Here is a 14,989-nt window from a genome sequence, read left to right on the forward strand (position 1 = left end):
AAGGAATTGCTTGAGGCAGTTCAGGGGCAGGCTAAGAAGATGATGAGGGGCTAGAGCACCCTTCTTATGAGGAGAGACTGAGAGAGCTGGGTCTGTTCAGCATGGAGAAGAGAAACTGAGAAGGCATCTCATCAATGTTTATAAATATCTCTAGGATGGGTGTCAAGAGGATGGACTAGACGTTTGTCAGTGGTGCCTGACGACAGGATGAGGGGCAACGGGCACAGACTGAAATGTAGGAGTTTGTGGCTCCCTTGAACAACCATGCAGTTGTTTTAAAGGTGACTGGAATAGTACAGGGATATGTCTGTAGTCAACAAATACATTGTTTCTGTCACAGAAAAGGCACAAGATGAACTGAATTGGTTCATGTGACCAGCATGAGCTGAGTTTCTACTCGTCTTCTTGAATTATTTCATTCAGAGCCTTGCTGCTTCCATAGTTCAGAGCAGAACTGTAGTGTCTTTTTCAAGAAAATTCATCTGCTCCTTGACAGGGATTTTTTGCTCTTTAATATGGTAATAAATACTTTGTGAATGACCTACCATTTAATTGGAGTTTTCCCAGCCATACACCATAGCTTTACGTGGTTTTGCTCTCATCTTCAAAAAATAACTAGTTTTTTCATCACTGCCTTTCTCATTCCCTTGTACGGGGTACTTGCTTTCATCTTGTGTTAAACATGAAGAATGAATCTGAACATTAGTAGAATGCATTTGGGGACTAGGACTTTTATTATAAGTAAAATTATTAATTTGTTATGTCCAATTTTTTTTAGCAGACAAGGTATTGATCTTTGGATTTGTGTTTGGGATGCCAGAAGAAGAACTAGCACAAAAGGAACACAGCAACATTTGTAAATTGATTGAATGCAATATGTAATGACAGAGACAAACATCAGATCTATGGCAATACTATATTATGCAAAGCATTTTTCAGCAGTTTATTGAGTTGGTTATTAAAAAGAACAGGCTTTCCAGCTGACAACAATGACCTGACAGTTTTCATGACAGAGCAACTTAATAGAAATTTCTGGGGGACAGTGTGGCTCCTTCAATAAGTGCGTATGCACGTGTGTGTGTAATAAATTAGAATAAACACTTTACAATTAGTTTTCATCTGAGTTTGGTTATGAAAACATTTTTTCATTAAAAAAAGAGAAAAAATAGAAAAATAAAGAAGCTACTGTTCAACTGCTATATAGTGAATTTTGCTGGACTATTTGGTATCGCTATTTCCATAGAGATCTAGTGTTTTTCACCAGAAAATATTCTGGTTGCAGGGAATAGGCCATATATAAAAACCCGAAGCATGTGACATTTCTGGCAGCTTCATTGCTGTATGAAGTTAATGATCATTATTTGTTGCCGAGACAATGTGCTGCTCTGTGAGTTACTGCAGCTTGTTCCTTTTATTAATGAGCAGAGAAAACATTAGCTGAACCAGATGCTCCTTCAAAGAAGTGATAACACCCGAAGCTGCAGTGTAATTGTTCTGGGTCTGTTGCACGGGTGGGATGGGATCCAGGGTCACGCAATGTAAGAACAGCATCTGCTTTCCTGGACCATTTGTCTGTGAGCATCCCTGTCAGAATTGCTCTATCACTTGAGTCTGACATATTCTGTATTACCACGAATGATCGCTGCTTTTCTTACAGGATTTGCAGTCAGAAAGAAATAATCCTTTTGATTAATATTATTTTTTTAATGTATTTTAAAAGTAATTTTTAGTTTAGTTACAGTCATGACAGAATTTAATTGAAGACAGCACACTGGCTCTGGAAAGAACAGCAGTGTTCTCTCACAAGTTTGGTTGATAACCATGCTGTTTAGCATGTATGTGAAATTTTAATTCTTCATAAAGTTACAGAGCTGCTGTTTATGGTGATCAAGTTAGTTTGTACATTGCACATTTATCACATCTGGATGGATGCCACATAATTATGAATTTTATGGGGTTTAGCCTAAACAAGTGTTAATATGTGCCATAAAACTAAGATTTAGAAAATAAAATTCAGTTATATTGCAGAATATGTAAATTTGTATTTACATATTGCAATAACTGCACTGTTACAGCTACACATTATGCATATCGAACCCCGTGGGAAAGTACTTTTTAGTGCTTGTTAGAGAAGCTTTGTCTGCGTTACTATTATTAGTCTGCTCTAGCACAGTGCTAAGGAGCAGTCATGGTCCTTTTAGCTCTTTAGCAAAGAGCTAGAAATAAGGAGTTGTGGTAAAGACTTTGTAACCTAAATGTGATCCTGGAGATAGCAAGTGGATCATATGGAGCCAGAAAATGTTGTTTGGTACAATGAGGAGTGAACTACTTGTATGAATTACTCCAGATGTCTAGTAACTCTAGAAGAAGAGAGTACTAGGAAGAGGATCAAACTTTGCTGGTGTAGAAAAGAAATCCTGAATGGGAAGAACAGATATAAATGATGGCTCTTGTATGAAAATGAGGGGTAGGTATAGAGTTTATTTCTTCAGCAGGAATGCAGAAGAGATTCAGACTTGTTTTCTGTATTGTTCGTATTAGGTAAATTCTTTCTGAGATATTATACCGAAGCTGTTGAGCATTAGTGGAAAGTCTCAAGATTTTATTTCATCAGATCCCAAATAGAGCTGTTCAATGACTCCTCCTTACAGAGGAATCCTGATCCCTCATGTATGACTTATTAATGCTGTAATGTTTACTTGCATAAATGAGAGAAAGAAAAAATGTTCCTGTGCTTAATAATTTTTAGCTAAATTAAACTGTTGTACAGAGGGTAAGGAGTGGGACTGCACCCTTGGCAGCAGCAAGCAGTAGATCAGCTTCACTGTGTTCTCAATCTGCCATCTGGGAGAAGGTCCTCAAACAGCCCAAGGAATGACTGATCTGCCCTGCTCTGTGTATGCAAACTGCTGGAATTTAGTGGTGATAGAGAGGCCAGTTAATTATTGCAGGGCTGGAGTCATTTTGTTTGCAGTCTACAAACAAAGGGATGGTGTTTGACTCGCATTAAGAAATGCTGCTTTTGAAGAGAATAGATTCAGGGCTCTGTGCACAAAAGCTTGTCTGTCCGTCTTATTTGTGGGGATGGAGTTCAGTTGTATAATTTGGTCTGATAAAAATTATTTCTCTCCCTTCAAATCTTGTCTTGCTTGAAAGGTGCTCGCTGTTGAAGAAGAATGTACTTCAGAAGGATTTACTTATTCTGTTTGCGTTGTTATAGTTGCATTAATATAACGGTGTTGATGAAAATCCCATTCTAAATGCTTTGTGCCAGTGTTTTAAATAGAAAAGAAAAAAGGAAAGTAATGAAATCAAATGTACTTCTTGCTGATTTGCAAATGGAGTAAGCTAAAGACTAAATTACTCATTCAGCAGATTAGTGATAAGACTTTCTTAGATTGTGGCACAACCTACATTGGAAGAGGTATTAAAAAAGCCGTATTGAGGCCCTGTCTGGGAGAGGCAGCAGCTCTGAGATTGGAGCCTGATGCATCTTACCAAATACCTGAGTAAAACCCAAACTCAACAGCCACAAACGCACAATAGAGAACACATACAAAGGAGGTGTTTGCTGCCATTGTAATTTTGCACTACAGAAAATTTAAGTACCTGCATCAAGAGCAGGTAGCCATGTGCTTTGCATTCAATTACCACGACCTTTATAAAATAAAGGAATATAAAGATTTTTTTTCTCCTCCTTAGCACATAACTTGATTTAAATTCAGCTTTTAAAATTCTTTTAAGTAGTTTCTGGCTAATGGAGGAGGTGACAGTTACAAGCCATTCCTGTTACAGTTTGTGCATGTTTAGCACCTTTTGTCCTCAACACGGCCATCAAAATATGATCTGCAGCACACACACAGTTAACTGAGTCTGGGCAAGGTATTGCATGGCTTGCTCTTATGGCAGAATATAATTAAAAGAGATGATTGGAATACATGGTTATTCATAATAGATGTCACACAATTACCATAAGTAATGCAATACATGCAAAATCTCCATTTGCAACGAAAATAGATTTACTGGAAAGTCAATTGGAAGTTTCATTTATTGCTTATTGTTTCTAGCATATTGGAATATTTTGTGCTATTCCGTGTAATACAACTATGTATTTTCTTCAAATACTTATTTTTGAGAAGCATCTGACATGAATTTCCTATTGCAAATAGTAAGTGCAGATCTAGTGGTACAATGTTAAACTGCCATCTCTTCTGTTTGCTGTGCAGAGCCTAATATATAGTATTTTTCTGTTGAAACACACATTAATATTCCTTAGTGTACCATAATTGTAATGCAAAGAAGATATTTCATAATTTCAGAGGTAATCATCTTGTGCTCCTTATATTTAAAGGACCCCTGTCATGGTTTAACCCCAGTCAACAACTGAGCACCACACAGCCACTTATCCACTTTGCACCAGTGGGATGGGGAAGAGAATTGGAAGGGTAAAGGTGAGGAAAATTTGTGGATTGAGATAAAAACACTTTAATGGGTAAAGCAAAAACTGTGTGTGCAAGGAAAGCAACATGAAAAATGTATTAACTAATTCCCATTGTCAGGCAGGTGTTGAGCTGTCTCTAGGAATGCAGGGTTCCATCGCATGCAATGGTTAATTGGGAAAACAAATGCCATCACTTGAAAACACGTCTGCCCCTTTTTCCTCTTCCCCCAGCTTTATATACTGAACATGACATCATATGGGATGGGATGTCCCTTTGGTCAGCTGTCCTGGCTGTGTCCCTTCCCAAATTCTTGTGCACCCCAGCCCACTCGTTGGTAGGATGGTGTGAGAATTGGATGGTGTGAGAATTGGCCTTGGCGCTGTGTAAGTGCTGTTCAGCCATAACTAAAACATGGAGTTATCAACACTCTTTTCAGCACAAATCCAAAACGCAGCCCTAAACAAGCTACTAGGAAGAAAATTAATGCCATCCCAGACAAAACCAGTACAACCTCCAACATTGAAGAAGGGGAGGAGGACATGCTGTGTACATGAAAAATAAGAAGAAATGCTCTCTAAACATGCAGAAATGAAGGAATAGTGCGCTGTAGTGTGTCATCCTAGTACCTTCTCCAAGGCATGAAGAGTAATAAATAATGCCATAGCCTCATCTCTTCAGACTACCTGGTGTAGATGTCAGCCCTTTGAGGGTAAATCAGATTTGTTGTATTCCTCCTGTGAATGCAGACACAGAGGTCTGAATGGAGTCCAGTCACTACTATGGCTTTCTTCAAAATCATCTTGAAACTGTTCACAAAATGGGTATTTTAACACGGTTCCTTTACTCTGAAAGCACAACTAGACTTCTGGATACTTGTGCAAAATAACTGAGTTTTGAGTTGCAAGGCCCCAGCTCTTTTAGGCTTCACCTTTGCTGGCATCTGTTGTTTTCTAGGCAGGATAAAGTCCTTCCCTCCCTCTTTCCCCCCTCTCCACCCCTGTAGCACAGTTAACTCATGCCCGGTGCTGTGCTTTCCTCCTCTGCCTGCTTGGGAAGGCAGCTCATATGGTCTCTCCCACTTTGCTGTGTGCCCAAATCTGCTGTTTTGTTCCTTCATTTGTTTAGGAGACGCTTTCTTCTGTGCATTTGCACTGGCAGGTGAGACTGTCGCAGGCAGGGATTCCAAGTGGCCCTGCGATTGCTTTGCGGAGCTTCAGCTGGGGGTCAGCACCTTCTCTGAGCAAGGTAATTGGGTAAATTATACTTTAGTAAATTGTAAAGTTAGATATCAACATAGCAGACAATCGAGGCTTTGTTGTAAAATGAGGCTACAGTAGGAAACAGAGTGCATAATTCATTCATACAGATATATTTCACTTTATCACTCATACCATGTGTAGGTTTCTGAGGTTGCACAAGTATGTAGAGTCTGCTATTCATTTGCTAATGTATTTTACTTTTTGCTGCTACTTGTAACCTGCTGACTTGTACTGTTTCTGATCAAAACATATAAACCTCAGCACCTCTCAGAGTGAGCTCTCTTGAGCAGATGTTCATGTTGTACAATAGAAGCTGAAAATTCCCCTGCTGCATCCCCTTCCTCTTCAGTTTAACATCATCCTGCATTCAAATGACTGACCTCTCTACTGAAGCTGCCTAGGAGCAGTTGGTTTTAGTTCAGGATTTATTATCTTTATCAGGTCATGATTGGGAAATTGGAAATTTTATGCAACAAATATGAGTTTAAGTAGGTGAATTTGGAAGTTCTGCTTTTTATGCAGTCTGGTCTGGTGAATTTCATGTTACTGAATACTTTGATATGATACGTGTGTGTATGTAGAAATGAAACTATTTAGGAATGAAATTAACAAATGTTTCATTTTGTACTTCTGTGTTTCTTATCCCGTCACTCCCAGCTAGAATTTGTGTGCTTGCAAGGAAAGAATACATGACACAGATTATAGATTGATATTATGCCATAGAAATTGACAGTGCCAGTAGAAATGCAAAGACCCCTTCTGTGCAATGGTTGGATTGCTGTTGTGCCCACACATTCCACACAAGGTAATCCATTTTTCCCAACGTGTGTGTGTGTGTGTGATGAGGGAGAAGGCAATGATGTGCAGTGCAGCTTTAACTGTTTTCTCAGATCCTCCTCGATGTTTAACCATCACATTGATGGTACCTGAATGAATTTAACTTGGTAGCTCAGCTAAAGCGTTGTCCATAGGGGATTATTTTAGATTGCTTACAAGAGATCAGAGCAAAGAAGATAATCTGATTTGATGGTTGTGTTTTGTCACGATTGAAAAGGCACAGAGAGATGCTCTATTTGTCTTTTTAAATAATGAAAGTTGAATCAGGATTGTCATCTGATCTGTCAAAGGATTCAGCAGCAATAACTATCTTCCATCTCATTACTTCCCCTTCCCTTTTGAAACCTTTTAATCTTTATGAGATAAATTGTTAACTGTTGTAGATCTTAAGTGTTTGTTGTGCGCAGCTGCTGCACAACTTAAGGATACGTACTCAGTTTTTAAATCTCTTCACTGAATTGGTGAGGAGATTATATCATTCTCAGTTGTCATACATATCCTATGTCCCTTATTCCTGCCAATTTGAGGAGAAAAATAATTACTTACCTCATCCAATAATGTTTTTAATGATGGCTAAGGTTTTTTTAAGCCATACGTTAGATTTTCAAAGCCATTGTTGAGATGATGAGTGACTCCTGTGGTAACTGTTTCCACTTGTGGCAAGGGGAAGGCAGTTTCATTAACTTCAAAAAGATGAGTATTTGTCCTTCTTCAAGCAAGATGTGTGTTCCTGTTATACTTGATGCTGTGTGAGTGGGTCAGTAGTCACAGATAGTTGTGCATTTCTACACACAAAGGGTAGAAGATAGCCTAAGAGTAAGACACTCTTAAACCTACGGAATGTAGAATATTTTCCAGTTTGAATCCAGATATATAGGAACATGTGACCTTTACAACCACGTATTTACAATTTCTTCATTTAAAAACTGAAAATGCCAGTACGAATATTGGACAGAACAGGAAGAGAAACAATGTGGAGGTACAATAACGTGTTGTGTTTTTCTCGTGAGAGACAGTGGGCGGTTGCCTGTCCTATTGTCCCATAGTACTAAAGTGCAATGAAAGTCAGCAGACTCATATAAAAGTAATGTTATTCCAAATCTTCAATCTAATTTTTGTTCATTGTCAGTTGAGCTGCTGCACTCTGCAAAGCCTCTGCTATCAGAGGCATAGAAATATGAATATCTGTTTAAGAAGGTCCTTTGTGACTTCCTTATTATATTCATGACAGTCCTGCTTTGTTCAGTGTAATAACAAACCAGAAAACTTTCAAAATTAGTTTTAATATAAACATATAATATATGCAACACAGTGATAAACCTTGAAAAACTGCCATTCACACTGAGTAATTGAATATCATTATCTTTAGTTACTCCTACTGGACTGTCTGTATTTTGTTTAAGGGAAGCTTAAGTGTGCCGCATATACCAAAAGCAATTCAATTTGCAGGATTAGCAAAGTTTAAGATTGATTTCAGAGGCATGTATCATTTTATGATATTAATTGTTTTGTGCCTCTCAATGTAAAAATGTTACCTTGAAATGGTTTTTCTTGTTATGTTTTTGAGGTTTAATTTAACTCTAAAACTTGTATGCGGATTCAGTTGAAAATTAAGTTTAAAATATCTATATCCCATAAAAAAGAAAAAGGCAGTTGCTACCTTTATGTCATGCTCCTTGGAATTAGTTGTGCTGGACACATTGAGTACTGAGGATGTAACATTGTGTGCCATTGCCTTTAGAGATCTTTGGAGGCTCAGTGCCTTGAGTCTATTGTTCTCCAAACTGATGCCCACGGCCTGGCCTGCGTCACTGTGCAGCGCTTGGTAATAAGGATGTGATGGTGCATTTGACACTGACAAAAGGAAGTAGAAAAGTAATTAATTGGTTTCACTCTGCAGATGACAGTGTAGCTCAGCTTACTTTAGAATATAAAAATACCCCAAACTTGTGGACATTTGGAAGTAGTTTCCAATAACTTGAAAATATTTTTTACTGAAGCCATAGAAACAGTAAGGAATAACTCCCAGACTGTTATTGCTTATTTCCCAGTTCCCTCTGATACCTTTTGGCAGCTGTGAGAGATTTAGAACAGTGAAAGAACAGGTAATCTGAAGGAAAGCATTATTTTTTCCCCAGTTCTTTAGAAAGCAAGATAGCTCAGTGAAAGAAAGATAATTAAACTCTTTAGGCCATGTAGGTCTATATGATGGCAGTTATTAACCCATTTAACATGTCTGAATTGATTCTCCAAAATGTATTTGTTTGGTTATTTCAACTATATTTCTGTAAATTAGAGGTACTAAGCACACAGAGGGTAAGCTAATATAGAGAAGGAAACCCTATTATTTACTCAAGTCATGTTCAAAAGATATATTGAACTTCTGCTAAACTTGTGATTGAAACAAAATAATTTGCTAAGATTAAGCAAGCATTAATTGCTTTTTTTGAACTGACCTTTCAAATCTGATTTCTATCTACGAAGTCATCAAACTCAGCTTGTGAATGTGCTGGGGCAAGTTCTGGGGTGGGCAGAGGAGACGTCCTCTTCTCCTGAAGTGTTTGGCTGCTTCTCCTCCAGTTTCATACATGACTGAGTTAATTTTGATTGCTTAAAATCTCATTGCCCATCAGTGGTTCAAGCTAGATAAAGAACCAAAGAACACGCCTAGCGTCTGCTGTAATCTAATGACTTTGCTTCTTTTCCCACACATAAAATAGTGAAATGAATTATGGAGAATCTGATAAAAAGCTTGGTTTGGTCTATTAATATTAGACTCAAAGAGTCATTTAGGAATCAGCCAATCTGAAGCTAGGAAGAAAGTTGCATTTTAGTAAGCCTTTTGTAAGCTGATAAACTACATTAATCTCACAAAGGTCTTGTCTGTATTGTAACTTCTGTGGATTTTAAATGTATATTTCCTTGTATCTTTCAATTTCTCTGCCTATTTTGTGTGTCATTTAGAAGATTGTGGTTGAGTGGAGATGATCAGTATGATCACAAAGGCTATGATTTCTTAAAGTCTACTTAAATCAATACATAGCTTCTGATGGCTACTTAACGAATGTCTTAGAACCCCTTATTGTTTTTCTTTTTCTTGTCAAGGAAAATGGTTTCGATGGGAGGAAAAGGAAAAACTGTATTCATCCAAAACAAGTCTTTTATGTTACTTTCCATTAGAATTTGCTGGTAAATATTTACACTGACAACCTGGGGCGAGCTTAATGTTTTTGAATATTAGGTTTTAATAAAATAGTACTCTTTTGATGCCACAGTAAAAATATGCTGCTTTCTTTTTTTCTTATGATGGTTTTGATCCACCACAGCAGGTTTCGAGTTGTGCTGAGACACTTTAAATCATTGCTTTCAAGAAGAAGAAAATATTGCTGACAACAAAATTTCTGTTTTGCTGACTGTTTTCTTACGTCAATATTATCTTGTGTACAGATAGCTCACGTCAATAATCAGTTTCCTCTATCAGTTACGGCTCTGTATTTGAGCCCTTGTTAGGATTACTAAGAAGTAACCTGTAGTAACATAGAAAATATCAACTTTCTTAGGCAGTGAAGAACATTATGTTGAGGTGTATCAAGTAAACTTATCTTTACATGATAATTTGATAGAGCTGAAGAACTATTGTTAGAATTTTCAATATATTTCATTGTCATGAATGAATATTCAAAATCTTTTTTTTTTTTTTTTTTAAATGGAGATGTATCACAGACTCTCAAATCTAAATGATATGTACTAGTTTCATTTGGAAGTATAATGAAGGTGTATAATGTCATTTAACTGTTTAATGAACTCTGCATAATGCAATGGAATACAAATATTTGACCTTCCTGACAGTGACTGATGGATTGAAGTTGCACAGCATGGTATCATTAGAATGTCAAATAACATCATTATTCATGATTATCAGGAATTATTCAGGTGAAATGGCAAATGTAATGGAAAGCTATTATTTGTGTGTGGGCCGCAGATTGACTTTCCTTGTCAGTGCCAGTTTCTTGATGATACAGGGGGAAGATACTCAGATTTATTGAGCTACAAAGAATTAATGTGATAGGTTAAACAAATGTCAATAATATCAGAAGAGTATTTTCAGTAGGTCAGGTCATGTATTAAGTGTCTAAGAGCAACTACTAGTGATAATGGTTTAACTTCTATTCCACTTCTACTGCTGCTAAATATTTAAAAACATCTTTAGATTACAGGGTATTACAACATAAGAATGTATCAATAATCACAGTTTTCAGGGTGACATTTCTGATCAGTAGGAAGAAAAGATACCATTCAGACTGTTTGCAGTAGAACTGCAGTTTCAACCTCTCTTCTCAGAAGCCTAAATGCAGAGTCCAGACTTTTGTTCTAAGAGGTCATTGTTTAGAATTTAAACTGAAATCTCAACTAGATATTTTCCCTTCACTTAAATCCACAGGAAGTTGATGGCCAGGGTTATGAAATACCATATACTTTCAAACAGGCTGTCCAGATGCCTAAAATTGAGTGCGTGCTTATGCATTTTGTTGAATTACGACTTATAAAAATAAATCTGTGTTGATTTGGATAATTAAGATCCTACACCTGATACATGAAAGACCTGTGAAAATTAATTTTACCTATCAGGACAAAAACCTGTAAAAATGTTTTATGAAATGCTTTCTTCTGGATCCGAGTCAAGCCAAAAGATAATTTTGAGGCCCTGAGCTGCAGGTACCAACCACATTGTTCTCCATGGGAGGTGGGATGCTTAAGAAGTGGCTGAAGGATCAGTTGCTGTCTTCACAGTGAAAACAGGACAAAGCTGCAAATTATTTAACTGACTGCACAGAACAGCCAATTTTCTCAGAATTCCTGGAGTTTCCATAGGATTGGGGTTGGGGGATGGTGTCTGTAATGTGTATTTGCCATATAAATTGGCTTTTTTTAATACAAATTGGCTTTTTAGTAAGAGGTGATTTATAGATGGAACAGTGGCTGCAGGGCAGAGAAAACAGTGACCAGGAAAGCTGTAGGATCACACACCTTTGTCATTTTTATGTTGAACTGGGGTTGTGCCTTGGCTTTGGGTTGTACGATAGGTGTTCATAGCTGTAGTCAGGCACAGGTTTCCCTACTCACTTCCCAGCACAATCACTTCTGTGCTTTCAAGCTTAAAAAAAGCTGTGACGGACCATGGTAAATGGCTAAGACTGACAACCCTCCTAATTCCTATAGACACCTAGGTAAATACATGCCATCTGAAGATACCAGAACTATTGTCTTGGTAGAAGCTTTCCTGTGGTTTAACCACATACAACATGGAGTTTAGTAAGACTGGATTTTGTCTTACTTCAGTGTTGAGTTTTGCAATTTCTGTTGAGCTCGATACAGACTCACCTGAAGTCTCTTTTTTTACCTCCTTTTTTTCTTCCCTATGGATATACTTAGAGTAATTTGGAGTGCTGCTTGATTTGTATATCAAACCTAAGTCACAATCCTAATGATCTAATTTACCTTCTGTTCATGACATCTAAGTCCTAGACCTAGGCTGAAGTTGGCAGCTTCGGAATTTATGTGGAAGTGTATTTTCTTTTAAGTCCCTGTACGATCTATATGTGCTTGAATGGGCTAACAGAAGGCTAGGTGATTTCCAGTATTTATTTTCAGGGTGTTAAAAACTTCTGAATCTTTGTTTGTTCCCTGCTGCTCTGGGCTTCTACCTCAGTCAACAGGTTTTCAATCTCACCAGAACTCCCACTTCACAAGTTGTCAAACGACTGCTCAAGCAGAAAATGGAAAACTTAAACATGGGGGGTGTGTGAGATTTCAAGTATATGTTATTATAATACCAGGCAGCTGAAAAGTAGCCTATCCTTGAATATTCAAAAGATTTGAGACATAACCCGTTACTGATTATTCAAGTCTGGTGATGGGGAAGAGTGATGTTACTGTTGCCATAATTTTTTAAAAATTTTTCTAAAGCACTGGAATATTATTCCAAAACTTTGATGGAGTTTGCCAGTTGTTCATTTCTCCAGCAGCTGAGTGGAAAATCCTTTATGTATCCAGGAGCTGCACCTACAGCAACAGTATGGCTTTGTACAGGATGGTAACAGTGTTTATGAGATACTCCCAAGTTATATTCTGCATATACACAGTGTGTTGCTCCTCTGAATACAGAGAACCCTGGCTTGCAAAGCAGTTCTAAAAGAAAGAATTCCTATGCCAGAAAACTGCAGGTCAGAGCCTGGGGCTGTGACCCTGGTCATGTATACAATATACACGAATTCCTGCGTGATTTTCAGAATCATGTTCTGTGATCTCATTGCATTTATCTTACAGAACAGAATAAAACAAACACAGAAGAGCAGTAATTTGACCTTTGTGTACTGCTGTGAATAATCCTTATTAACTGAAGTTCTTCCTGCTGATTCAAATTAGATCACTTAGAAAAACTAGCTTTGAGTAAGTCTTTGTAGAAGCTGATACTGTATTTATATCACAAGAATAACATTTTAAAGTTTTATGAAATCATAATCAAAAAATAAAAGACCTTATTACATATTAGTGTCTTTGGTTACACAATTATAACTTCTTTGAAATAAAAGGAATGATGTATGGCAATAGATTAACATTTCAGATATTGAATTGTCTTTTCTAAGTGAGGTTGTCCATTTGCACTAAATTTGCAAGTGAAGAAGTAGAAAGGATTTCGTGTGTGAACAACAGAAAGCACATTTATCATGTATGTATCATCATAACATTTAAATGTTATGAATTATCTTCAGACTAGAAGAATTCCCTGCCCAATTTTAGCTAGATTTGTCAGAGCGGTGGAGTATATGTCAAATGTGAGTAGGCAGCAGAGTGGGGGAGAGATACTAATGCTGATCCAAAGTGAAGATTTTACAGATTGCCTTTTATTAAGCAGTGCAGAAGTCACACTAAACTGATTCCCCAAGACATAAATTCATAGCACAATGGTCTGAATTTGTGTGGGTTTTTTTAAATTATTTTCACTGCTCATAAAACTCTTTGTTTATACTACAATTAGTGATATAGAAATGAAGAAAGTGTGTTCCTATTTAAGAATAGTATTTCTTTTGAAGAATTTGAAATATTTTAATAATATGCATATAATATTGTAATCACACAATAGCTTAAAATATACATGTATGAGAATGTAATTCATATTTTCAGATACTCCTGTTATTTATTAGGCACATACTTTATGTTTGAGAATCCACAACAGTAGCACAATATCATGTAATTTAGCTGATTCCATTCTCAGGTTAGTTTGTTGCTTTAGTCCAATAGGCTGTGCATATGTTATCTTGCTTGATGAGATGGGGAAAATTGAAGTGGATTAAAATGAATTTTAATGAATTATAATTACCTGTATTCATAACATATATTGAAGTAGAAATAGCTTTGTGAGCCATTAGAGTTATAGGTGCAGATCTAAATTCTGTAAGGGTGCAAAGGTTTATATTTAGCTCAGACTGAATGGTAAGAGAAACTGAGTGATGACATGGAAAATAAGCATGACATTTAGGTTTAGTCTTTCATCCTTTCAAGTGCAAGTGACTTTGCTTTTCCATGGCTATACATCTTCTATAGTCTTTACTTGAAAGAAGGCTAATCATGCCGAAGTGTCTGATGTGATGTCCTTTATTTTTGCCAAGTAACTTCTTTTCCTTTGGCTATATGTACTAAGCAAACAGAAACAAAAAGAATAGCCCTAATTTTATGTTTACTTGCTTGCGTCAAAAAAAAGAGTGGGATGAAAATTGCACCTCATCCATTTTTTTGGTGGACGTTATTAGTCAGGCCATGTGCTCAGCATGTGCTTTGTACTTCAATTGTTAACGACTACGGAAATGAATATGCTGTAAGGTTACATATGCTTATGAGTAGGACATGGATTTCCTACTAGATAGTATGTTTCTCAGGAAAGTCTATTTATGGATGACATAGGCATTTTAAGGTTAGAATGAAATTTGGATAATATCATAATTAAAATAAAATAAAAATAAGTTTTTAACAAGTCTATAGCTTTGATGTAACTATGGACTAAGAACACTGCTTCTGGTATTTGAATTCAATCTTTTTTCTTTGTCTTAAGGGAATGCTGGATTTCAGCAATGTAGGGCTGTGCATTGTAAGCATAAAGAAATATTAGAATGATTATGCATGTACTACTTCTCATGAAAACCTTTTTAGTCTACTTTGGGCTTTAAAACAAGTGCTGTTGTAACGGCACATGTAGTTCTTTTCCTGATGTAGTAAATTCTAAGGAAATCAATAAGAGCATAAAGACAGAATTAGTAGCTACCTCAAATGTCTCCATGCAAACGTAAAGGCTGTCTTATCTGAAAGGAGCTGATGGCTATAAAATGAAATGCATTTAAATACATGGCTAAAGATGATTAAAGTATCATACAGAACCAAAGCACTTCAGCTGTA

General features: G+C 36.8%; 1 protein-coding gene across 1 annotated transcript in view; it reads left to right on the forward strand.

Moving 5' to 3' along the window:
* FHIT (fragile histidine triad diadenosine triphosphatase) overlaps positions 1-14,989 on the forward strand; it is a gene marked incomplete at its 3' end in the record, with an annotated part of 421,401 nt that overhangs the window by 36,418 nt on the left and 369,994 nt on the right. The window lies entirely within an intron of this gene.

Source organism: Nesoenas mayeri (assembly GCF_963082525.1).
Source record: "Nesoenas mayeri genome assembly, chromosome: 10".
NCBI classification, from domain to species: domain Eukaryota; kingdom Metazoa; phylum Chordata; class Aves; order Columbiformes; family Columbidae; genus Nesoenas; species Nesoenas mayeri.